The 26,454-nt window shown below is 35.8% G+C and overlaps 1 protein-coding gene and 1 long non-coding RNA gene across 3 annotated transcripts in view; both read right to left on the bottom strand.

Moving 5' to 3' along the window:
- The window catches only part of CCBE1 (collagen and calcium binding EGF domains 1), a 352,034-nt gene that overhangs the window by 246,141 nt on the left and 79,439 nt on the right, over positions 1-26,454 (bottom strand). The gene's annotated exons all lie outside the window — the stretch shown is intronic.
- Positions 1-26,454, bottom strand: part of LOC141497711 (uncharacterized) — a 75,912-nt gene that overhangs the window by 47,315 nt on the left and 2,143 nt on the right. The window contains exon 2 of one of the 2 annotated variants that reach the window (XR_012471413.1): positions 14,420-26,074. This is a non-coding gene — a long non-coding RNA (uncharacterized LOC141497711). The remainder of the gene's footprint in view (positions 1-14,419; positions 26,075-26,454) is intronic. The other variant, XR_012471414.1, reaches the window with a different exon arrangement.

The raw sequence follows: 26,454 nt of genomic DNA, 5'->3' as shown, positions 1-26,454 counted from the left end.
TTCTATCACATTTTTTCCTCATTGAGATATACTGGTTTTTCCAATGGATTTTTTTCCATTAAAAAAAAGATGAGCCAAGATAGAAAGTAGTTATTAAAAAAAAAACTAAACCAACATATCTATAACTAAAACATATAACTCATTTAGGAATAAAACAACTATGTCAACAAGATCTATGGTGCCATGTCACCCATGATTTGTACTAACTAGGCTACCCAAATAGGTACTTGACTGAAGTGGTGAGTTCATCACCATAGTTATGCCACCACATTAAAAGACTTCCAAAGTTGCACCAAAGTAATGCTTGTTATAAAACATGATCAACTCAGACATGTAATGAACCTCATAACCAACTTCTTTCCTTATTCTACAAACTGGAATTCTATTTAGACATACAAAGATCACACTCCTCTTTAAAAATGGTTTTTCTCCTTTTAAAAAAAAAGCTCCATTGTCTCAAAAGGTTCTTTTACAGACCACAAAATGATTCATTTTTCTAAATATAGGCACAAAAATATGAAGCTCTGAGACTTTTAGTCAATGGTCAGTCCTCTAGGGCAGACAGCTGTGGCAGTGGTACAGCCATTGTCTTTGGAATGAGGAGATCTGGATTTATTCCTAATTCTGCCACTCACTGTATTCCTTTGGAAAAGAACTTAACCTCTCTGAGCCTTAAATTCCTTATTAAAATATAACAGCTGACCTATATGATCTCTCTGAAGTCCCTTCTAGCTCTAAATCATAAGACCTCAGGTTCCTATGAGCTCAGTCTTAGAGAACCTTACCATGGACTTGTCTTGGAGTCTAAAACATCTAGCTGAGTCAAGAGGGAAGATCTCTAAATAGATGCTAGTCTCCACTTTCCAAGGCATATGGTGAAGGCTTTGTGGAAGGCAGGTGACAATACTGGTCAAGTCAATGTGACTTTTTAAAGCACCTTCTATGTACTAAGTACAAAGAAAGACAAAAAAGAGTCCCTTCCTTCAAAGAGCTCTATGATAATAGTGGTAGATAGCTGTGAGGGATAAATTATAACAGAAAAGACAAATGAAAGAAAGATCCAAAGCAGTGGTGAGATTCAAATAAATCAATAACAAACAACATAAAATAAGGCATTGATTCTACCGAAGCAGTGCAAACTAGCTGAATCCCACCCCTGGTCTAGAGGGGGTATATTTCAATCTTGATCTTTATGGGTTTTCTGCCTAGTTGGCCTAGCAGGCCTGTGGAGGCAGGGAAGCCTATGGAGGCAGGGAAGGCAAAACAACCAAGATGGGAGAACTTTGAGGTTAGTAATCCATGCCTTCTTTAGCTACTGATTAAAAGTCTGCTAATGGATTGATTTTTCATAATTATCACCCTAACCTCAGTCAACTGCCTCTATTCCCTCCCTCCAGACCCAGAACAGGTTACCCCAGATCCAGGCAGCCTCAAGGGTACACAACCATGTACTGCAAAGTTGAAGCTCTGAATGAGAGACCCTTGGATCCTTCCTAATAATGCTTTCTCAGCTCCCAGGGTTACTTTGAGGCAGTTCTCCAAAAAGTCTCTGGCAAAAGGGAAATAAATTTACTATTTGAAAGCCTATTAAAAATCCTTTAATCTTTCTTCACAAACACTCCATTGCACTTATACTGAGATCAGAGCCACAGCATTGGAAATGTTCTTCATCTATGCTTCTTCATTAAACTCCTTCTTGAAAATAAAAATTATGCAAATATTTCTGATTTTTTTCACCCAATCAACAAAAACACTTGGAATTATACACAGTGTAACCAAGCAACAAATAAAAATATTTAACATTCTTAAAACATTCCATGTCTGTTGCCTAATTGCCTTGTAACACCTTGTAAAGGAAATAGTTTTAATTGATTCTGGTTTGGTTTTTTGTTTGATTTTTTTTTCAGTTGGGAAGAAATTGAGAAGGTATAGAATAAGTCAGTGTCAAAGGCAGGAGCAAAACCAGCAACTGGTCTGCCTCTTCCCCTTCTTCCTCTAATCAAGCTCGCAATGACCGATAGAGGCAGTGTGGGACAATGGATAGAGAGTCAGACTCGAAGTCAAGAAAACCTAGTTTGAATTCCACCTCTGACACTTACTGGGCAAGTCACTTGTCCTCTCTCAATTTCAGTTTTCTTATTTGTAAAATGGGAGTGTTGACTCAAAAGCCTCTAAAGTCACATATAACTCAAAATTTATGATGCTTTTGTCCTCCTGACTCCCAGCTAACTGCACACTATTGACCACTACCTACCCAATGTGATGTCCCAACTCTCTGGCCTCCTCCCCCTTTAATCAATACACAAATATTAAGTATATACTATGTGCCCTTCAATATGCTCAATACTATCAGAGGTTAAAAAAAGGGAAATGTCCCTGTAAATTTGTAATTTAACTGAGAAGACAAGACCAACACACACACACACACACACACACACACAAACACAAAAGCATACTTTAAACATTTAGAGAATACTATTAGACAATGTTCAATTAGGTTCTAAATTGCCAAAGACTAACTTAAAAAGTTGCTTAATTTCTGATGAGAGGGAGACAGGGAGGACTGGAGTGATAATCAAGAAGACTTCAGTGAGGGGACAGACCTTGAACCTCCCTTTGATGGATGGGTGTGATACAGATAGTGCGATTTCATAAAAAAAAGATTGCAAAGAAACAGCATGGCCTATACTTCTAACTTCCAACACTGAAATTCTGGGATTCTGGGGGTATTAAAAAGTCAATTTACTTCTTTGTGACTCAATTTCCTCATCTAAAATAAAATTATAGTTCCAATTGCCCTCTTTATCCTGAGCATTCTCATCAAGGAATAATAAAGATGTTCTTACAATATGTACTGCTCTACTTTGGTAAGAGTGAATGACTGAAAACCAATTGTATGAAAGTCACCAGACAAGAACTATAGAACCATAGAATATTAAAGCAGGAAAGGATCATTTAGCCCAACATTAATTGATGTTTTCTTTTTAAATTTGTGCTAATTTGTTTTTATGCCACCTTCATTTCTGAATATCATAATAAAGGAAAAAAAGGGTTAAAAAACGTTCAGCAAAGTCACCAACACATCATACCATGTTACATACCCATAGTCTTCCACCTCTGCAAAGAAAGCAGAGGGAGGATCATGTTTCATTTCTTCTTTGGGGTCAAGCCTGTTCATTATGATTATATAGCATTGCTTCAAATTTTCATTTTCATTTGCTTATTTTTGGTCATTGCAAATCCTGTTCTATTGGTTCTACTTCCTTTCCTTTGCTTTATTTCATATGTCTACAAATGCTTTTCTGAATTCTTTAAATGCATTGTTTCTTAAAACATTGTAATATTCCACTATATTCATATATTACAAGACATTCTCCAATCTGCAGATATCTACTTTAAATCCATTTCTTCTCTACCACAAAAAAAAAAGTGCTACAGTGGATATTTTGGAATATATGCCAACCCACTCCCTTAACCTCTTTTTTTAAGATAATGAAACTGAGGCCTCCAAGAAGTGATCCTATTTTGTGACTTGTGTTATAATAGCCCTAAATAACTATAGAATGTCCTTTCCCTTTATATTAATATATTTGCTGAGAACCAAATCTCTCTCTGCAGTCACTCTCAGCATTGCTATTCTGAGAATGTTCATTAAAGACAACTTTTCCATAGACACATTAGATCACTCTAGTCCCAAAACGGACTCAATCCCTCATTTCCTCATTTTTTGCTTCTCTTACCACTATTCCCTTGTCCCTGGTGGAGACTGGAATGCTTCTCCCCCTTTAGTATCATCTGTACATTTCATTAAACTGTGTTAAGAGATTCTTCTCAATCCCTGATGAAGTTATTGAATGAAATTGAGCCAAAAATAGCCCTTGTAACAAAACAGGCATTGGGAACATACTCTACATTGTTAGGAAGTTAAATAGTGGGGGAAAATGAAGGGCAGCTAATCTAGCCAAAGTCAAACAGCATCTTCTTAAGGACAAAAAAAAAAAGACTCACCAATTAAGTTACATGAGGTAAACATGCTAAAAAAAAAAAAAACCCAAAATCTGAATCTTTGCCTCGGGAGGCTTTTAAAAATTTTTTATATGGCAGTGGGGGTTAAGTGACTTCTCCACGGTCACATAGTTAAGTATATATTAAGTATCTGAATCAGAATTTGAACTCAGGTCCTCCTGATTCTAGAGCCAGTGCCCTATGCACTGCACCACCTAGCTGCCCTCTGGTTCTTTCTATTGATGTGTGTGCAGTGACAAAATACATAACTTACATATCAAAGCAGACATATATGTGGAATACATGGAATACAAAAAGAAAAATCTTATAATGCTTAATCCTAAGTATCTTCCCCTAAAAATACACCTCCTTTTCAATTTCCTTCCCAAAATGTGATGTTTAAAACTTAATAATTTTTTTCTCCCTTTTGGTTTTTCCCTCTTGTTTTGATTTGATTCTTCTCTCACAACATAACTAACATGGATATAGGCTTAGCTTGATTATACATGTATGGCCTATGTTGTATTGCCTTCTGTCAGGTTGAGGGGAGAGGAAATGAAAGGAGAGAGAAAAATATAAAACTCAAAACCTTACAAAAAAATGATCACTGAAAACTATCATTCCATGTAGATGGAAAAATAAATAAGATGCATAAAAATATCACAATATTATTATCTGGGCAGGAATGCATACAGGGTTAATATCACCTCTTGCATTTCATATTTTACTTTAAGTAATCTATAATTGTAGCAAAAACCCAACAATAATAATGATAATAATTTTAAAATTTAATACTTTAGGGTTGCAAAGTACTTTACATACATTATCTCATTTAGTCCTCGCAATAGCTTTTTAAGGTATGCCTGTTTTATAGATTGGGGAACTGTGGTTGAAAAGAGGCTAAGAGATTTGCTCTTGATCAAATACCCAGTATTGCCTACCTCTGTTTCTGGTCATATATGTTCTTGATTAGGAAGCAGCTAGGTCTCACAGTGGTTAGAGAGCTGTACCCAGAGCTTGAATCTTTCTTCAGATATTCCTTAGTTTAAGTGACTCTGAGCAAGTCATTTAACTTTGCCTGGATCAATTTTCTCATCTGTTAAATGGGAAGAATATTAACAACTGTCTCCCAGGGTTGTTGGGAGACACAAATGAGATAATATTTGTAAATCTCATTGCAAGTCTTAAAGCACTATATAAATTGTAACTATTACTGTTATGCTGCTTTTGTGGGGATGCCATTTTAATCAATATACTATGGCATTTTTACTCTTGTCATTTAATTTTCCATTCATATTTGGGTGACTCTATGCTAAAGGGAGAGAAGTATTTCAGACCCAAGCAGTGATAGGGGAATAGCAGAAAGAAGGGAAACAAGAAATGATGAAATGAGGGAATGAACCTGATTTTAGATTTCTGAGATCTGGAGTTATCAGGATTTATAATGTCTACTATCATTAGGTGAATATCGGTATTTTAAACATTATTCTAGTGAACAACTTGGGTTTCATTGAAAGCTCTTGAACAATTTAGTAACTATGATTTATCTTGTTTCCCTCTTTCTATTCAATCCGGTATTCATTTCAATGGTCCAGTTCTAATGAACCTGCTCAAGATAACATTAAGTATTATACTGAGTAATTCAGTAGGATATCCATCCAGCTACAACTCACAATCTGGACAATATGCATTCTGTATCCATTTTGTTTTTCCTATGTGAATTGCTAGACTGATCTGTTTTGAGAGGCTCATATAGATATTTATTTTATTCTAGAGCTAAATGAAATCAGTGATCTACAAATAACAATCTCTTATAGAAACTCTCCATCAATAGGGAATTGATATATTTGAATTTTGCAAGAATACTGATGAATATGTTGGTGAGAGTATGATTGACATATGTCTCACTTGCACTTTCAGACAAGAGTGCATTATACATTATGTTCTATTGAGGCAGCCTATGACCTCACTTTTTTACTGCTATTATATATTCTTGACTCCAAGTAAGATATGTCATTAAAACACTTACTTCTTTTACATGTAAACTACTGTCTAGACGTGATTTTCATGTCCTGTATTTTCAAAGAAAATTTTTTTGAAACCAAGTATAGAACTCTATATTTCTCTTTATTAAATTTCATCTCAATAGATTCATTTCATTGTTGTACTTGTAATAGGGCTTGACTTTGAAGCATGTCCAGATCACTAATCATTGGAGGCACCCTTAAGAGGCCAGCTTGGACATGCTCAGATTCTCCTAAGATGGAAGCATTCTTCATCTCCTACCACATGGATGGCTTCCTTTGATTGGTTGCATAATTGCAACAGGCTGTCATTAAAATTGATAAGATTGAGATGTTTGCCCTCTACTCTATATGCTTTCCTCTATGTTTCCCCCAATTTGTCCAAAGATAGAAAATCCCTGTTCTTCCACAGTAGAGGTGCCATGAGAGTCAATAAAAATCTTTTTTCTGTAAATATATGAAAAATAAGATTTTTCAACTGACAGTTTTCTTGAATTTGTCTCCTTAAAATTTCAGGGAATAATTAATACTGTATTCTACATATGGAGCTGCTCTATGGTGTCTAGCTTAAGAGAGATAATTTTTCTCTATCCCTTTATATTAGATTTGCAAAATTCCAAGTACATTCATTTTCCTCTACTTTTATTAGTTTATATATATATATATATATATATAATATAATTTAAAAATCTATGATTTTTATATTTTAAGTCATGGTTCAGAACTACAAAATCCATTCTCAGATATCATCTTTTTAGGTAGCTGTTCATTTTCAAAATCTGTCTTTCTCATCAGAAGGTCTTGCCTTCAATCAACAGTGTTTACCATTTGTTCCCCTAAAGTCTTCAGTTGAGTCAATTAATTGAAATGCCTAACCTTCTCTGAGTCATACAGTGATTCAGGCCCTATCAGTGAGAGGGGAATAGTGGGGAAGTGTCAAGTGAGTATCAAGACCACTTATTTGTTTCCACATTCTGCACTTATTTCATTTTGTTGCAAGCCTAAGGTTTTGATTCTGAAGTGCCTTTTGAATCATCAGAGAAAAATTAGTCCTAGTATGAAATATGCTTCACTGTATTCTAGTTCTTTAAAATTTGATCTCTCTTAGAAATTTGGAACTACGCCCAAAGGGCAACAAAAATGAGCCTTTGACCCAGCAATACCACTACTGGGTCTATACCCAGATGAAGAAGGGTAAAAATATCACTTGTACAAAAATATTTATATGGGGCAGCTAGGTGACACAGTGGATAGAGACTGACCCTGGAGTCAGGAGTACCTGAGTTCAAATTCGGCCTCAGACACTTAATAATGACCTAGCTGTGTGGCCTTGGGCAAGCCACTTAACCCAACTGCCTTGAAAAATCTAAATATATATACATATACATATAGATGTATATGTATATGTATATATATTTATAGCAGCCCTGTTTGTGGTGGCAAAGAATTGGAAATCAAGTAAATGTCCTTCAATTGCGGAATGACTTGGCAAACTGTGGTATATGTATGTCATGGAACACTATTGTTCTATTAGAAACCGGGAGGGATGGGATTTCAAGGAAGCCTGGAGGAATTTGCATGAACTGATGCTGAATGATATGAGCAGAACCAAAAAAGCACTGTACACTCTAACAGCAACATGGGGGTGATGACCAACCTTGATGGGCATTTCCATCAATGCAACAATCAGGGACAATTTGGGGCTGTCTGCAACAGAGAATAACATCTGTATCCAGAGAAACAACTGTGGAGTTTGAACAAAGACCAAGGACTATTACCTTCAAATTAGAAAAAAAAAACTGATGTCTTATTGTCTGATCTTGTTATCTCTTAGACTTTTTGTCTCTTCCTTAAGGATATGATTTCTCTCTCATCACACTCAATTTAGATCAATGTACAACATGGAAAAAAAGTAAAGATTGACAGATTGCTTTCCTTTCCATGGGGGTGGGGTGGGGGAGGGAAGTAAGATTGGGGGGGATTGTAAAACTCAAATAATATCTTTAATAAAAAAATTTGATCTCTCTTGTGAGATAATGACCTTCAACCTTATCAAAATTCAACTTAGGTTTTTATGCTTCCCATCTTCCTGTTGGGCATTGGGTAGGGTTTTTTTTGTTGTTGTTATTGTTGGAGAGGTGATGGCTTGCAGGTAAGACTTTTTCCAGTATCAGTTCCTCATAACAATAGTACTTACAACAGGTCACACTATTTCTACCATCATTAACTCCCCCTCCCCCAAAGAGGAACCAACCAATCACCAGTATGTCTGAGACAGCAGTTACATTTACCATCAACATGTTTATTTCATACTTGAGCTATCAGGCAGTATCCCAAAAGAACAGAGATACACAATTTGACCCCTGTGTTTGAAGATATGGCAATCATTGCTTTATGAGAATATGTATTTCCAGTGTATTGAGATTCAGTGAAAGGAAATTAGACTAAATTCACACAATACTTTAGTGGCAAAGCAGACATCATCTCTCCAATCCTAGGATCCAATTCTCTGTACTTTCTCCACTGATTTTACAGTTTATTTATAGTTTATACTATAATGGAGAAAAATTACATCTGTCCTATAAAAAAATGCTACATTTATTTCCAATGTAATCCATCTATTCTTTTTGGGGATTATGGGAGTGTCACAAATTCACATAGGATTTCTGAGAATTAGAAGTTTATATCTGGATGTATATAAGAAGTTATGTTATGAGAAGTATCATCTGCTAGAGAACTTCCTCCTACTTATTCATCTGGGAAAATGAACTGAAAAGCAAAATTATCAAATTCCCTCACTTACCTCTAAATCTATTTATAGGGTGTTGACTAGAACTCTGTCTGTAGTACCCTACTGAAATAAATTGTGAAATAGATGTTTGACTTTTTCACACCTTTTAGTGGTTTCCTTGTTCCTCTGGATAGCCTTTGGATGAGCTTTGTCTCAAGAGAAGAGTTAAATCCCCTTCAAAATATTAGCCCTTCTTGACTGTCTTTGCTCCAGAAATCACTCCATTGCCATTTTATATCTTTAATCTCTGTGTGTGTCCCTCTCTTTCCGTCTCTTTCTGTCTTACTGTCTCTCTCTGTCCTGTCTCACTGTCTCTCTCTGCCTCTCTAGCTCTTTGTTTCTCTCTCCATTTCTGTCTCTGTCTCTCTGTCTCTCCTTGTGTGTATCTCTCTCTCTCTCTCTCTCTCTCTCTCTCTCTCTCTCTCTCTCTCTCTCTCACACACACACACACACACACACACACACACACACACACACACACACACATTCTTTCTCTCTGATCGACAAATTGATCTGTGTCTATTTTGCTTTAGGTATTGTGCTGAGATCCAATGACATAGAATTAAACAGTCCCAAAGGAGTTTATCTTCTAACAGCTTTTACCTCTGCTTCCAGACAAGCTCATATCTCCCCGATCTTAAAATCCAAGTCTCCCCTTTTAGACAAATCAGGATTTAGGAAACGTACCAGAGGGAGGCACCAGATTTGAAACTTGAGAGAAGAGTGAGATTTCAACAACAAAAAAGGACTTCAGTAGCCAGAATTCATTATAGGCACAAATGAGAGTATGAATAAAGATATAATAATAAGAGAGGTAAGGATGAGAATGGGGGACAGTGAATAATCCACAGGGCTATTATACAAAAGCCATGAACACAACTAATGTGAGATAAGGTTGGAAATGTGGGTTAGAGTCAGATTATATGTAAATGTGTGAGTGTTGTAGGTTTGTTTAAATGTCAAATTTATGAGTTTAAACTTTTTCATCTGGAATGGGAAACCTTTGGAGTTTTGAATAGAAGAATAAAAGGAACAAAATGGCAGATTAACAAAATGACTTGGGACAATCACATGATCTTATAATTTCTCTTTGCACATTATTCACCACACTTTAATAGAACCCCTCCCTCTCACTTTTCAGAGTCTTCTCTTATATCTCAATTATTTGTGTATCAGCCTCTTTTTTGTGTGTCATATTAAATTGCAAGCATCTTAATAGCAAGGTCTATCTTTATATCCCCATTGTTAACTGTAAGAAGGATCATGCCATGGAAGATTGTAAAGTTGCCTTTGCTAGTTTTGACCCAACCACATGTATAACTCAGGACTTGAACTTGTCATAGAGGAGCTTCCTGGCAACTTCCAGTCATGTGATGGTTCAATAATGAATGTACTTGGTAAAAGCCTGGGTGTGTTCTTGGAGCTTCTCCAACCCCATGGCTGCAACAGAGCAGGATTCTTTGTCAACTAAAAGAGAAGATAAAGATTTTAACTTGTTCTCTTTCTTTCCCATTCCCTGTGATGAGTGGTGCAGTCTCACTCAAGATTTCCCATGAGCAGGTAAGGAATGAAAGATCCTCTTTCATCCACCCTGTAGCTGCTCCTAAGAACACGACCTGAACTAGATGATTTTGTGCTTGAATCCCTAGATGCCTTTTCCATCTTGATTCATCTTTTCTAAGTAAATTCACAAACATCATTCTTGAAATGTGTATGAGAGGAGACTTAGGAGTTTGAGAGGTCCTGGGTTCTTGTGGTTGGAATTGACTGACAATCTAGGAAGAATGAATCCACAGCAACTACTCCAATGCTCTTGGAAAAGGTGACTACCAGCAACAAGAGGATGACTACCAACAAACCTTGGCTGGCCTGGATTGCCAGAAGACATAGACTTTGGAGGAGAAATGTGGAACAAAGGTGAAATGTAAAATGACATTAGATATCCTGCAAACTATTTTCTAATAAGGCTGAAGTATCAGTCTTCTGTCCAACCAAAATAGTAGTTGTAAGTAGTCTATCTACATGAATACTATTTAAGGTATTCTATCTACATGAATCATTTCAGCATTTTTTTCCAGCTATTACTAGTAATATTGTTTTCTGGACTCACATCTATTTCCTCTTCCATATAAAAACCTTAACATATTCTATATTAACATATTCTAAAATAACAATTATGCATCTCTTCTCCAAACAAAAATTGCTCTGTTCAGTCAATCTTCTTAAGAAATGATTTCCTAGGGGCGGCTAGGTGGCATAGTGGATAAAGCACCAGCCCCGGAGTCAGGAGTACCTGGGTTCAAATCCGGTCTCAGACACTTAATAATTACCTAGCTGTGTGGCCTTGGGCAAGCCACTTAACCCCATTGCCTAGCAAAAAAAAGAAAAAAAAAGAAATGATTTCCAGTTTTCCTCATTCCTCTGGGCACATGCCAGCAAAACAACAAATGTCCACCCTAAAACATACTGCTCAAAACTTAAGAGGCTATTCTAGCTGGTGGTCTGACTTTAGTACAATGGAAATCTCCTCTCATTCTGGACACTATGACTGTATTAATTAATACAGCCTGGGATTTCTTTTAAGTTTAACTGATATAGAGCCAGAGAAGAGTCCAGAAACAGCCTTAGACAACATTTTATTTCCTTGCCAAGCACAGGGAGATGTCAGGCAAGGCCATCACCAATTTAGAATGAAAGCTCATTTTAAAAACAGAACTGAGGAAGATGGCACAATAATATGAGCAACTTTGTTTTATAAAATAGGAAAAAAGCACTGGAAGCCAAAGCACATTCAAAAGAAAACTTGGTATGAGATCCAATTGAGCAATATCAGTCCAGGAATATCTTGAATCAGGAGGAAAAGAATGACATCTACAATAAAACACACTTGTCAGCTTTTGTATCATGGTCTATTTTCATCATTGGTTTATAAGAAACTCCACCCAACATTTGGATTCTTAGATCTCAGATTCTGAAATGTTCTATGTAGAAAGAAAAATGACTTTTAGAAAAATGAAGTCAGGAAAACAGATGAACCAGATCAAGTACCCACTACAATAATCTCTACTACAGAAAACATAATCATATAAACTTTGCATGATCACTGATAAGTTACCTCAGGAAAGGAGTCACTGAAAAGATGAATAGTTTTTAAAAACTAGGGCCAATTGAGAAAAACTTAAATAAGGTCAAATGCACCCAATCAGCTTTAGACTATTCAACTCATAATTCCCAACTCAGCAAATTTACTGGTCTTAGTTTCCCCTGTATCAGGAATCATAAGCATGACCTTCATTAATTTTTAACTTAAAAAATTATATCTTTTGCCTCCAATTTGACTGCAAAATCCTTTCACCCAGAATATGACTATCCTATTTTTTTTATCATCACCTTCTGCTGCCAAGTCACAGAAAAGCTCTGTGTTTTATGTGACCAGAACTCTTTGTCTAGGCCTGGTACCTAAAAGAAATGAGTTTGCAGAAAACACTAGAGCTCATTGAACTCTTCTCTTTTCAAACCCTTGCACTTTCCCTTGATTGAGTCCAGAGACTCAGGAAGAAATTCAATGTAAAATGCATGGAACATGCTACTGACTTCTCCCTCTTCCTGTGAATGATTACTTCCAATTCGTTAGTCTTTGCAGTGCTTTCCAGAGCATATAACAAGGAAAGAACGAAGAACTTGCAGGATCTTAGCTGTTATACCTGAATTGAAGAATTCTTTGATATCACACACACACACACACACACACACACACACACACACACACACACACACACAATATTTTGATGAAAAGTTTCAGGATAAAAAAAACTTCTAAATTAATATAATTTTTCAAAAAAGTATTTTAAGAGTGAAAGGTCCATTTTTGGCTGCAATTATTCTTTTTTTCTTTAAAATTCAAAACAGCCCATGTAGTTATACAGTCTCTACTAAAAGTCTCCATCCAATGTAGATGACTGAGATCAGCAGGATTAAATGTGTATTGGTATGTGATTTGGATTACACTTGATAAGATTTCAGCCCATTTCAACCTCTCAGAAAATATTTGTATAAAAATCTTCACTAGTGTAGGGGTCATTCTTCCTGAAAATTCTTCATGCTAAGGAAATCAATACCCATTTTTTAAACATCTATTATGTCTCTGGAAATGTTCTAGACTCTGTAATATAAACCTAAAAGTTACATATTAGGTGCATGCTTATATACTTTTGGAATCACAGATCCTTCACAAATTTGTAAAGAATGTGGAGAAAAAAAAGGATAACATAGTAAAAGTTCATCAGTGTTGCCAAAACACTCTGCAGGGAGAAGGTATTGTTTCTAGATGACTGGTTCTTGGTTCTTCAAACAGAAATGTAGCCAGAGTGAAGTATAATTCATTAACCTAGTTTTGCTTGCTGTGGTCTATCCCACAAGAACACTCAATTCCTTTTTTAATTCCATTCTCTGCAAATATCATCCTGTTTCTTTAATCACTCACCAAGAGAGAGTGTCTCATGCAAATTAGCAATATGGTTTTCTTGCCTGCTATTATCTTCCAGTATTAAATTCTGGAATTCTGATTTGTAAATGGATTCATGATTTAAAGTGATATGACTCAAATACCTAATATCTGATCCTCAACTGAACTAGAAGAGTTAAGTTTCTGAACCAGAAAAGCTAAGGACCAGACCATAGACCTGTAGTGACCCCACTAAGGTGCAGATATCCCAAAAGGCCCAGACTGAGCCTCCAGATGGTTTCCCTCTAGTTTCACCTTCTAGCTGCAAAAGTCATTTAAAATTTTTTTTTTAATTCTGCAAGAGTCATTTTAGAACAGGAATTCAGGTCTTTTGAACCCCTGGGTTCTTTTGTCTAGGGTTCTTTCCTCTCTACCACATTTTCTATTTGGTCAAAGATCAAGAGGATCCCGTACCTAATGCATGTTTTCATAATGTTCATAAACCAGCGCATCAAAGAGCTGGGAGAGGCAGAAGTAAGCAAGACACTCCAAATTGGACTTAGAGAGTCCATCTACCCTCCCTAGTTAATCCACCCAGGTTTGGCACTTCAATTGGAAGCTAAAATATTCTGATTAATAGATGAGTGAAAACTCACCTAGCACATTATACCTAGCTGTCTTCAGAATATGTTTTATATTCCACCCAACCATCCCTCAAGGATGCCAGGTCTTACCTAGCACGAATATATTGCCATCTCTAGGAATAATATGATATTACATCAACATGGCCATTGCTACTGAAAGAATATGACTATCATGTGCTCTATGGCTCTGTTCAAAATTCCCATGACTCCCCAAACCAAAATTTCCTTGACTGCTTCCCAAATGTGTGTTTTCCCCAGTCAAATGTCATCTCCTCAAGGGTACCAATTATCATATATATGTATGTATGCCAACACCTGGCTCATTCATTCTCATATTTAAGTACTCATTCAATATCTCCTCATCTTTCCTCTCCAGGTTTTTCTCCATGCTCATAAAACTCCTTGTCTTAGAGGCAGACACTGGGAAAGTTCTCTTATTGAATTTATAGGAACATCTTGGAATCAGGGTTTATGATTTGGCTTTAAATAGTCACAAAATTTTCAAACTTACATTCTGCCATAACCAATGTAGGAATTTGCTTTTCTTGATTATGCATATTTGTTACAAGGGTTTTGCTTATGTTTTTGTTCTTCTGTAATGAAAATAGAGAGAATATCTGTTAATCTCTTTAATTTTAGAAATAGGTACATATTTGTATCCTGCCATACCAGAACACCTTCACCCCCTTTCCCTCTGCCATTCACAGACACAGTAGACTTATGATATTAAAAAATAATCTACAGATGAATTTTTCTTTTTTCTATTTTACCACCTGCTACTTTTGCCCCACAATTTTGATAATTTTGACTAGGACTCTCTGTCTGGTCCTCCTAATTAGTCTTGTGAAAATATATCTATAGGCAATACTGTCACTAGGAGAGTTAGCTACAACAGAATAATATTATAAATGAGAGTTACTGAAACATTCAACAGGCTTCATAGGGTTTGGAAATACTCTTAAAAAATTTGTATATAAAACATTAGTTAAGATTATTATAGGAGACATCCTATATGGTTTTCTTTTTTATCTATTTTTGTAACAAGCATTTTGTTGATACTTTATTAAAGAGAGTTCTTTCATTTCTGATAATTCTCCCAATAGAATCTTTACATAATAAAAAAATACAGTTTATGTAAAATAAAACTTCACATTGGCCAAGTCTGTCAGGCTATGCTTTATTCCTTAGCCATAGGCCTTTACCTCTCTAGTGAGAGAAGGGAAATTTGTTCCATAATTAGTTCTCAAAATTTATCATTGCATTAAACAGAGTTCTGTTGTCTCTTTTTTTCCCTTTATATTATTATAATTACTACATAAATTGTTTGGGGGGCTTAGCTAACTTTGTTCTGTATCAGTTTATATAAGCCCTCTCAAGTTTCTGTGAATTCTTCATATTCATCTTTTTCTTATAATATAATAATATTTCACTGCATCCTTATGCCACAATTTGTTCAGCCATTTTCCAATTGTTTGATTCCTATTTGTATTCATTTCTTTCTGCTCAATGCCTATTTGCAAGTCAAACCTGGGAGACAACTGTACCCCTAAAAATCAGGAAAAACTGAAGCAGAAAAAAATTGCTTTTGCTACTGTTACACAAAGTAATTCATTGCTTGGCCACTCAATTTGAAAATTCCTTGACAATGTGAAAATTGTTTCACAAACTATTTACTAAAGAGAAGCTTTCAACTTCCTATTCAAAACCTTAAATTACTAAGTAACATCCATAATGTAAGTAACCTAGAAGTAACAAAGAAATCCCATCAAGGAAAAAAAAAAAGAAAGAAAATTCAGAGCTATCTCATAGAAATTGAAATCCACAATAATGAATGCATGAATGACTTTGTGATGATGTATCTTTACTTTGTAGGGTTTACTGGTTAAATCAATCATACTGTGACGTTAAAGTAGGATAAAAGTGGAGTCAAAACATCTGGCTTCCACTTTTGGCTCCTAAATTAATTAATTCTGTGACAATGACCGTACCTAATCTCCTAGAGTTGTGAAGAAAGGCTTTGAATACTTTAAGATTCATATAACATTATTCATATAACATAATTCATATAACTTATTATATGGAGTTATTAATAGTAATAATCTGTAATTGGGGAGGGGAAGAGATGAGGCATTTATAGAGTACCTACTATGTATACAGATAGATAGAGATATATTTGGGCAGCTAGATGGCACAGTGGATAGAGCACCAACTCTGGAGCCAGGAGGACCTGAATTCAAACTAGATCTCAGACATTTCTAGCTATATGATCTTGGGCAAGTCACATAACTCTAGTTGCCTCACATTGAGGGTCATCTCCAATCTTCCTTATCCATATCTGGTCACTGGACCCAGCTGGTTCCAGAGGAGAAAGTGAGGCTGATGATTGTTCAAATTCAATTCACCTGCATGTCCTCCTCCCTGATGGTCTTCTTCAAGAACAAAGGACAAATAGCAACTATGTTCTAGGTACTGTGTTAAATATTTTATAAATATTACCTCATAACATCACCCCAACAACCCAGCAAGAAGATAGTTGCTGTTGATGGTTTTAGTTGAGGAAACTGAGGCAAATGGAGGTTAATTAGATTGTCCAAGGTCACACCACTAATGAGTATCTGAATTCAGATTTGAACTCAGGTCTTTCTCACTTCAGGTCCTGTGCTCTATCCACTGTACTATCTCACTGCCTCATTGTAGGAAAGTAGGGGAAATACTAGGCAATCAATCTTCTCCTAAATCAATTTACTATAGAGGTAGATTGGTATAGCAGAAAGTCAGAGGAGCTGGGTCTAAATTCTGTCTCTGACACAATCTGGGCCATAACCTCTCTGGCCTTAACTTCTTTATTTATAAAATGAGGGACTTAGTCTAGAGGATCTTTGAGGTTCCTTACAACTTTACATGAATCATTCTATGATTTAATCCACCTTTGGGAAATTTTGAGATATTGGTTCCACTTTTCTTGTGCAATCTAATTTAGTCCCAGAAACAAGGGAAATGATGCCTCCATCCCTTCTCCTAAATAGGTCAAGAAGAAACAACTAGGTGGATCAGAAACTGCACTGATAACAATCTGAAAATCCTCAAATCCATAACACAGAGACTCAAGTACACTAGACCTCTCCATTTTTTTGATAGGAAATGCTCACATCTCAGCTGCTTCAAGCACATGACTTGAAAGTTTTTCTATCAAATGGGCTCTGGAGAGTAGGCTAGAGTAGACGCTGGACTTCAGAACTTGATTTCACCTTCAGACCATGGCAATCTAGGTCTCATTCTCTAGACTAGAATCTGGTAGGGGAAGCTCCTTTTCAATTTTTCCCTTAACAAAAATCAAGGAGTCTCAAAAACAAAAAAACAAAAAACAACCAATCCACATTTTCTTTTTTCTCCTTCCTGATAAGATTTGTTGTTCCTAAGATATATACAGAATTTGTCTGTATGGAAATAGCCATATTGATATTATCTATCAATATTATTTACTTATAGTTGTGTATATTATTTTGTTTATAATTATATTACTAATTATTTATTTTTAATAAATTAAAACTGCTTGTTAACTTGTACCCAACTTAATTTTCATTAATATTATCATTAAATTATCATTAAAATTATGATATATCTTTACATTAACTTTGTTGTAATTTTTATTTGGTTTCAATAAAAACACTTTTCCCAATATGTTCAGCTTATAGACTGTATGAATGTTCCTCTGGTCACCCATTAGGAAAAACTATCATGTATAAATGTCACAGTAAGGGAAGCTTGTCATCACCCCTGGTGTGGGAGGAAAATCCCAAGCAAATTGTCTATTAACTGTGGAACAGTAGCATCCTCATTTTTGAGACATTTTCTCTACTTGGTTATCAGTAGACAGGAAGTTTCCAGTTTTATTGGCATGGCTTCTGCTCTTCCAGTATGTTGATCTGATCTTTACAGGAATAACCACAATGCTTTTCAAACGTATCTCAGCATTACAGATTTAGTACATAGAGAGATTTGACACCTGGTATGCACTGTCTCTACACGGCAATACCCTTTAGAGAGTGGGATTGGTGGCTTTGCCACATCTGGATCCCTAAGGTCATCTCCACATGAGCCCACATTTAATACACATACATGCTACATGAGCCTTATGGGAAATGTTTGGCAAGCTAAAGTTTCACTGCCTAGGGGGCTGGTTGATGTTCAGTGTAAGCTAAACCTCTTTCTTGTGGTATGAACACAGTTTTAATATCATAATTATATCTTTCTTTATTGGCTTGAAAAATTGAATTATTTATGCTTTAAAAGGGTTTGTGCATCTTCCTTTCCTTCATTGTAAAAGTGGGGGACTATGAAATGAAATTCATATCAGACGTTTTGCTCTGCTGGTTATTTGGTGAAATGATCTCTTCCCTTCCCTTTATTTTTATTCTTTATTATAAGGGATAGTTCAGAGAGTGAAATATGATAATGAAAGTGATGCAAAAATAAATGATTCCCCCCCAAATTCTGATTTAAATGTGTATTTGGAGGAAGGGGAGAAATAATATTATATATTTCTTAGAGCACACTTTATATTTTACAAATATGTTCACATCTATTGCCACCTCATAAGAATCCTGTGATATTGGTATTGAAAATTTCAGTTTTACAGAAAAGAAAAACCAAATCTCAGAGAAGTTGGGTGACTTTTCATACAACTAATAATATATGGCAGTTAAGACTCTCCCAGGTCCTATTATGAGATGCCACAAAAAAGATTAAAATGAACATCACTGACAGAAAGAAATGTGCAAAAGGGATTGAAAGTCCCATTCAATTTGCCTTAGTCATGTTGGGTGGGTGTTAGAAGTTAATAACTTCCACAGTCATAATTTTCCCCCAATAATCTCTTCCTGAGATCCTCGCTGCCCAGTCAACAGGAGTCATGTGGCTGGTCCAGGCTTTGGACAGTTCATTGGGCTGTCCAAATGTCTAACTGAGAAGAGCTATAACCCTACATTCTCCCTCTGTTTAAGAAAGACTTTTGCCTCTGGGATGTTTCCCTCTGTTCCCTGGCTCTGGTGTTTACTTAGAAACAAGAGGAGGAACGGCTAAGGCTCCAGTGACCACTTCTGTCTTAACATTATGTTACTGTTTGAGACAGGAATGACTCCAAGTCAGTTGTCAGCTGCCCATAGAGCTCTAAGTCTTACTCATAACCCCATAGTACTTCCCCTTCCCCTCCCAGAGAGAAAAAAAAAAGTACAAGCTATGGATGGCATGATTTTATTCTCCCCTCCTCTCAAATTCCAGTGTGAATGACATTTAACCTCTAACTCTGTTCAGCTTTTAATTATTCCATACTAAACCTAATGTGATTTGGGTTCAGAAAGTCTCTGGCATTTTAAAAGGTACCTAATCCTTTTAGTGTAAAGGATAATCATTTCAGAGAAAACTTTAGCACTGGGGCTTATATTAAGTACAATTTCCTCTGAAGTGTATATCAACTCAGCTGGAATTTGAGGGGGAAAGCATTAGCAGTGCCCCTTGGGAAAGGTGGACAAACATTCCATATCCCCATGATACTCCCTCATACTGAGTCTCTGTCTCTTGCTGTCTCCCATTTTCATTATAAAGCATAGGGTTTTTTCAAACCACAGCTTTATTTATTTGGAGTTCCTCTGCTCTTGTGGCCCCTTCAGTTCCCACCTGAGGCCACATTTCCTCTATATATGACCCATCACAACTGGGGACTGAGGGAGAGACTCTGATGTCTAGAAGTAAGTTAAACCTCAGGTGGTCGGGGCAGCAGTAGAAGCAAAGGAAATTTCTGAAAACAAAAGATGCTGTTTCCATGCTCACAGTGGGCTCCCCCTCCCCCACCCCAGCCAGAGAATAAGAACCCACAACCCACTTTGTAGGTGAAGAAGGAAAGAAGACACATAACCTGGAAAATAGAAGTACAATTGATCTTCAGTAAATTTTCCAAAGATTTATTAAATTTATTAATTTCCCTCTAATAGCACTATATGTGATTATTTCGCTTCACACAAAACTTTTACTACTATTTACTTTCTCCTTCCAAGGGCATAAACACTCTGAGAAGTAATCCACCACTTTAGGCTGCTTGAGAATGAACCCCACATCCCTCTAATTACCAAAATACTCCTGGGGAAATTCACCCAATCTTTAGAGGGCAGAGGCAAAACAAACAAGGGTGGGATGTATAGATACTCATTGTGTTCTGCAAGAATTTTTTTTAAACTGGCTCACTGCCTGAATGTGGTCACGTGGGCAAAACAAAGGCATTCATTTCTGTCAATTTGGGGTAACTAAGCATCTTTTGACCACAGTACTTACAAGACAAGCTTTCACTAAGACTGAATGATAAGCTTCAGCTCAAGATTTTTAGCTGAGATGGCTCCCTTTTTAAATGTTTTATTTTGCTGATGGTCACTCAAATACCTAAGTCAAGATTGCCTCCGGATGGCAATTTTTTTTCCACTAAGAGTCAAAGAATGTGACAGCTGTAGCTCAAAATGCCCTGCCAAGAATCTGTGCAGAAATAAAATTAAATGAACAGGGATTGAAGCATCTGTACTTTATATGAGGATAATTCTATTTCAACAAAAACCTCAAGGCCAAGAATATGCTCATTACTGAAGTACTCAATAACCATGGAATGGATTTTAAAACTACAATTCAGTGACACTATCCTTTTTAAAACTTCCCCATTAACATCAAGGGCACTCTTCTTGCTGTTTCTCAAAAAAAAGATACTTCATCTCCTGATTCCATGTATTTTCTCCACCCCACCCTCACCCCTGGCACATTGTCTGGAATGTCCTTCCTCCTCCTCTCTACCTCCTGACTTTCTTGGATTCCTTCAAATCCACCTTCAAATTCAAATTCTTTCAAATCCATTCTATAAGGAGACTTTCTTGGTCTCCCCTTATTGCTCATACCTTCCCTTTTAAGATTTTCAACAATTTATTCTGCATGTATTCTGATTGCACATAATTTGCATTTTTTCCTATCCCATTGGAATGTGAGCTCCCAGAGATCAAGGACTGTTTCTGCCTTTCTTTGCCTCATCAGAACTTAGCACAGTATCTGGAATATATTAGGTATTTAATAAATTTTTGCTGACTTGATCCAATCCAACCCTTCCAGTTGACAGGAAAACTGAGATCCTATGAGTCAGTCTACCTAAAGTTACACATTGAATTAACAACAGGACTTGATTTTCACAGTCATACAATCTTCTATACTTAGAATTCAGAAAAAAATATATGCCTCATCATCATCTAGTTCCTAGAATGTATGAAACCTAGGAACTTGAAAAGAGTACGTTAAAAATGTGGCCACTCAGATGATGTGTCTCTTCTAAAAGATTTGACTTCCCAATATGGGAAATTCATACTTGACTCATATGATTGATAGTCTAGAACTGATGACTTGGTGGTAGGCTCCATGCAGAGTCTCCTTGCCTAGAGGTCTTTCTCTTTAGATTGATTCAGTCTGGTTTAATCTGGAAGCTAAAGAATGACCTGTATAAATCTTTTCTATTTGCTTCTATGATCAATGAGAATTCCTCATAGAAACACACTCCCTCATAAAACCTCTTGTTTTAGAAATGTTAATTTATTGTTTGTATAAAATGATAATTCTTCCATGAAAATTAAAATTGTTGATAGTATTTAAATAAGTATTTTCCTTAATGAGAAAATGTTAGATGTCAGGTCTATTGTTAACAAGTTAACCCTCCTGACCAATTAAGTGAATCAATGTTTTTTCATAGAACCAAAACAATGACAAAATCCCAGAGTAGCAAGTGACCTCAGAAGTCATCTTCCCAGCCCAATCCACTTTGAATTCGCTCTAATTAGGAGGAAATTTGTCCTCAACAGAAAGTCAAGATTTATCTCTTTACAGCTTCCACCCATTGCTCCTTGTTTGGCCCTTTAGTATAAAGCAGAATAACTAAATCCTCTTTCAAATGATCACTCATTAAATACTTGAAGAATTTCTCATTTCTCATCTAAGTCTCTGTTCCCTCTCAGGTCTTCCAACAGATTCTCATATAGAGTGTTGTTAAAGTTCTTCACCATCCTGATTAACCTTCCCTGGACACGCTTTACTTGATCAATATCTGTTTTCAGATGTGGTGCATTGAAAACAATGCTACATTTTATTCCCAAAGGAATAAAAATTCTGAAACCTCACTAGATTCAGGTTAGATGTCTTTTTTTTTTCTCTTCCCTATTTATTTAGTCTATCATTTAAAAAAAACTGGGACTATTAGCTCTTTTGACTCATTAGTTTCATTTATGGTTTCTTGAAATATAGCATTAGAAACTCAAGCTTTGATAAAGTCTTGACCATGCCTTAAACCCAAATCTCAATAGGATCCAGCTGAAATCTCCCTTGGTCATTGTTTGGACTTAGATGACTCAGAGTAAGTGTAAATAATAATTATTTCTGTTTTGATCAGAAACCCTGAAGGTCTTCCACCCTCCAAATTTTTCTTTTGACTGCATAAAAGAGACCATTTTTGTCTCATTTCTTATCCAGACTTAATCACTAAATGGGCTCAACTGAGATCTGGGAAAGATCTTAGTTGAAAAAAGGCCACAGTCTTCCACTCCATACATGGCCATCTCCAGTTTGTACTGATCTATATTGTGCCACTGAATCCAGATGATTCAGGAACAGAGAGTAAGGGAGTAACTTTGCACAATGCTGCCTTAAATACAATTCACTTGCATGTCAAGACTCCTGATGTCCTTGGTCCTCTTGGAGAAGAAAGGACAAACAACAAGAACAATATAGAATACTGTCAATGTCCTTCACCATTCTGGACACTCTCCTATTTATCAATATCTACTTAAAATGTGGTGCCCAGAATTGAAAACAATGATCTAGATGTGGTCTGACTATATTCTGATTACAGTGGAATATAATAAATGATACTATTGCCTCTCTAGGCTTCAACATTATGCTTTAATACAAGGTTAACATGGCCCAGTCCTTCTTGGTTGTCATATCACTCAGTTGATTAAATTGGATTTATATTCCTCTAAAACCCACATTTTATTTTTTTTTTATATAAACTGCTTTTTGGCCTCATCTTCCTCTCACTGGGCCCTCACTGTTGAAAGGTAATTCTTTCATTGGTGCCTAACTGAACTCTTCTGAACCATTTTTTCTTCTCCCAATCCTCCTACACAATCTTTCCCTCTTTCTCAGCAAAGGATCTCACCTCAAAGAGAGGATCTCATCTCTTTACAGAGAAAACAGATGCCATTCTCTATGATTTTTTCATCTCACCCTTCCTATACCTCAGAAACACTTGATATCATCTGCCATTCTATCCTCTTTTTCTCCTGTCTTTGAAGGAGAATGGCTGCATTCTTTTTTTTTTTTTGAGAATGGTTGTATTCTTGCAAAGACCAACCCACCTTAATTGTGTTTTGATTCCAGCTCCTCCAATTTTCTCTATCAGCATGGGTGCATTTTCAAGGCACTGTTCTTCACCCTCTTCTTTCTCTATTCTCACTTGACAATTATCCTCAACTCCTATGAGTTAAAATACCTAGCCCTAGTCTATCTCCTGAGCTCCAGACCAGTGTCACCAAACAGCTATTGGATATTTCTTATTAGATGTCCCATAAGTGCCTTAAAAATTATTGGGCTCAAAACAGTCATCCTCAAACCTGCCCATCTTAATTTCTTTATTTCTATTCAGAGTACCACCATTAATCATTCAGGTTTGTGATCTTGAAGTCAATCTTAACTTTTCTTTTTAATGCCTTTCCCAGTGGATGACCCTAAGACAGACTGGGATCACTGTCATGAGCCAAGGACCTTCTTCTCTGCCCTACTGTAGCCCATCAATGGAAAGCTCAAAGATGGACTATCATCCACAGTCACAAAGCCAGTAGCTGGAGATCTTTCCTTTCCTTAATCCAACTTTCATTGCCAAATTCCCATCAGGCAATATATACCCAATTCTGACTGGATAATAAATTCCTAAATCTTTCTCTCTACTAAGGGTAACCCAGTGCTCTACACCACTCTAATCCTTGGAAACACAAGGCACTTAATGGTTATTTAGTTGAATTAAGAATACCTGAGTAGGGATTGACCCAGGAAGTAACCTTCTGAAAATGTAGGTTTTATTTTATTGGGACATAAACTGTTTGCAAGTTTCTGGTGCTCAGGAAAACGCATCTCAAAACCACTGTTTGGTTGTCACTCACTGATGCTGCTGTAAGAGTGTTCCTAGCTATTAGAATTACATCAGATTTATAAGAGGTTAGACAAGATTTTGAGGGCTAGTTGATCATCATACATTAAGAATGAATTCCATGTAAAAGCAAATTCATGCTGGATAACCAATTATCAAAAAGATGTTGAATCCCGATTCATTGGTAAACTGAGTTCTGTATGAAAATAAATTGGAATCAAGGACACTGAACTGTATTCAGTGAAAGAAAAAAATTCAAAATTATCTAACTTCCATATGATATAACAATTATCATACAGCTTTGAATTCAGTACATACTTAAAAAGTGTTTGTGAACTCACCAAGAAATAATAGCTTTAATAAGACTGTGATAATAAAAAATGAGATTTTTTTTCATAAATTTAAACTATTTCACTTTTTACTCTCTTCAGTGCCAGGGGTAGAGGGAAGAGAGGGAGAACTATGGGAATTGATTTTTCTCCATCTCCCTTCAAACACATTTTTGTTATGTCCCTTTCCCCTAAATAGCAGACATGAGTCCATTCAACTTCCTAGAGACCCTGGTAAGAACCCCAGAGCAGCCTGTCTTCTACTTTGAATACAAGTTAACTGTCTTGTTTTCAAAAAAACATATTGAAAGTTTAAAAAAACCAACATTTAACATACTATTAATAATGCACTTAATATTCTTCCTTTTAAAAAAGGCATTTTCTTCCATCTCTCTATCAAACCCTATGTATCTCTGGGAGTTTGAGTATATTTACCTAAGCAGAAAATATTAATAAGATGACACATAAATTAGAAAAATACTTCCTGTTCCAAGATTTGAGCAACCAGAAAAATTTGCATTAAACACATTGGTGATTTTCTGTGGGATAATTTTGACAATAATCCAGAAACAAAGGAATATCCAGAAAAACAAAATCAAGAATAACAATGCTAATTGTTTATGTGGGACTTTAAAGTTTGCAATATATTTTTGTTTCTCAGACCACTTAGTAAAGATAAGTAGTGAATATATTATTGCTCCCATTTCACGATGAGGGCTGAATACAAATATGTTGAATAAAGATTAAGTATCTTGCTCATGGTTACAAAATTAGTAAAGATGTCTTAGATGATTTTTTTTTGAACCAAAGTTTCCAACAGTACATCCAATATCTTTCTAGTACTCTATATTTCTTCTCCAGTTTCAAAGAAATAGCAATTACTCTTTATTCTCTAATTAAAATGTTTGAGCTGCTGAAAAGAGAAATAAAATCACATATGAAATGGGTTTTTAGAAAGTTCCCTTATACCACAAAATATACATAGGAGACTTTTTGTGTCTGAAAAAAAATTGAAATAAAATGGGTACCTGTTAATTAGGGGTGGCTGGACAAATTATAGTTTATGAATGTAATGGTCTAATATTTTACTAGAGGCGAAGAATTCCTAGATAAGTGTTATGATAATAATAATAGCATTTGTATAGCACTTCAAGATTTACAAAGTGCTTTACATATTTTATTTCATTTTATCCTCACAACAACCCTAGAAGGTAACTGTTCTTGTTATTTATTCTCATTTTATAGATGGGGAAATTGAGGCAGGTATATGTTGAATGGTTTTTCCAAAGTCACAAAGTTAGTATCAGGAATTTAGATCTTCAGACTTCAAGTCCACCACAGGGTCACCTAGTTACCTCTGTGTACTGATACAGAGTGAAGAAAGCAAAGCCAAAGGAAGAATATACACAAAGGCTAGAGTAACGTAAATGAAAAGGCAATGCATGAGTCATGCATGTTCCAGAGGACCAATGAAACGTACTTCCCTCTTCTCAGTGTAAAAGTGTAGTACCAGGGGGCTGAATTCTATATAAGCCATCAGATGTAATTGTAATGTTAGATGATTTTTCCTAATTTTCTTCGTGATGAGAGAGAGCTTTATGGAAGGGGAGATTAAGAATATCTGACAAGTAAAGGGGAAAAGGCATCAATAACTTTAAAATAATCTTTAAAAAAAGAAATGAGGTAGTGATACATGTATAACTTTTACTAGATTGTTCTCTCTCAGGGGATAGGGGAGGGAAGGGAGGAAGGGAGAAAACTATGAAACTCAAAGCCTTACAAAAAATGATTATTGAAAACTATCACTTGGAACAATTAATTAATTAAAAACAAAAACAAGTATTATTTTTATTCTGAATTGAATAACACCGAAAAATGGTCATTTCTGTATTCAATAGAACTGAAAAAACAAATGTATAGCAGCTTTGTATTTGTACATCCTTTTTAAAAAATATATAATAAATTCAATGTCTAACTTTCAAAAAGAAGAAATGAGGGATC

This window comes from Macrotis lagotis, chromosome X, assembly GCF_037893015.1.
Source record: "Macrotis lagotis isolate mMagLag1 chromosome X, bilby.v1.9.chrom.fasta, whole genome shotgun sequence".
Taxonomy (NCBI): Eukaryota; Metazoa; Chordata; class Mammalia; order Peramelemorphia; family Peramelidae; genus Macrotis; species Macrotis lagotis.
The sequence above is the reverse complement of the archived record's forward strand: the minus strand, read 5'-3'. Positions and strand labels throughout refer to the sequence as shown.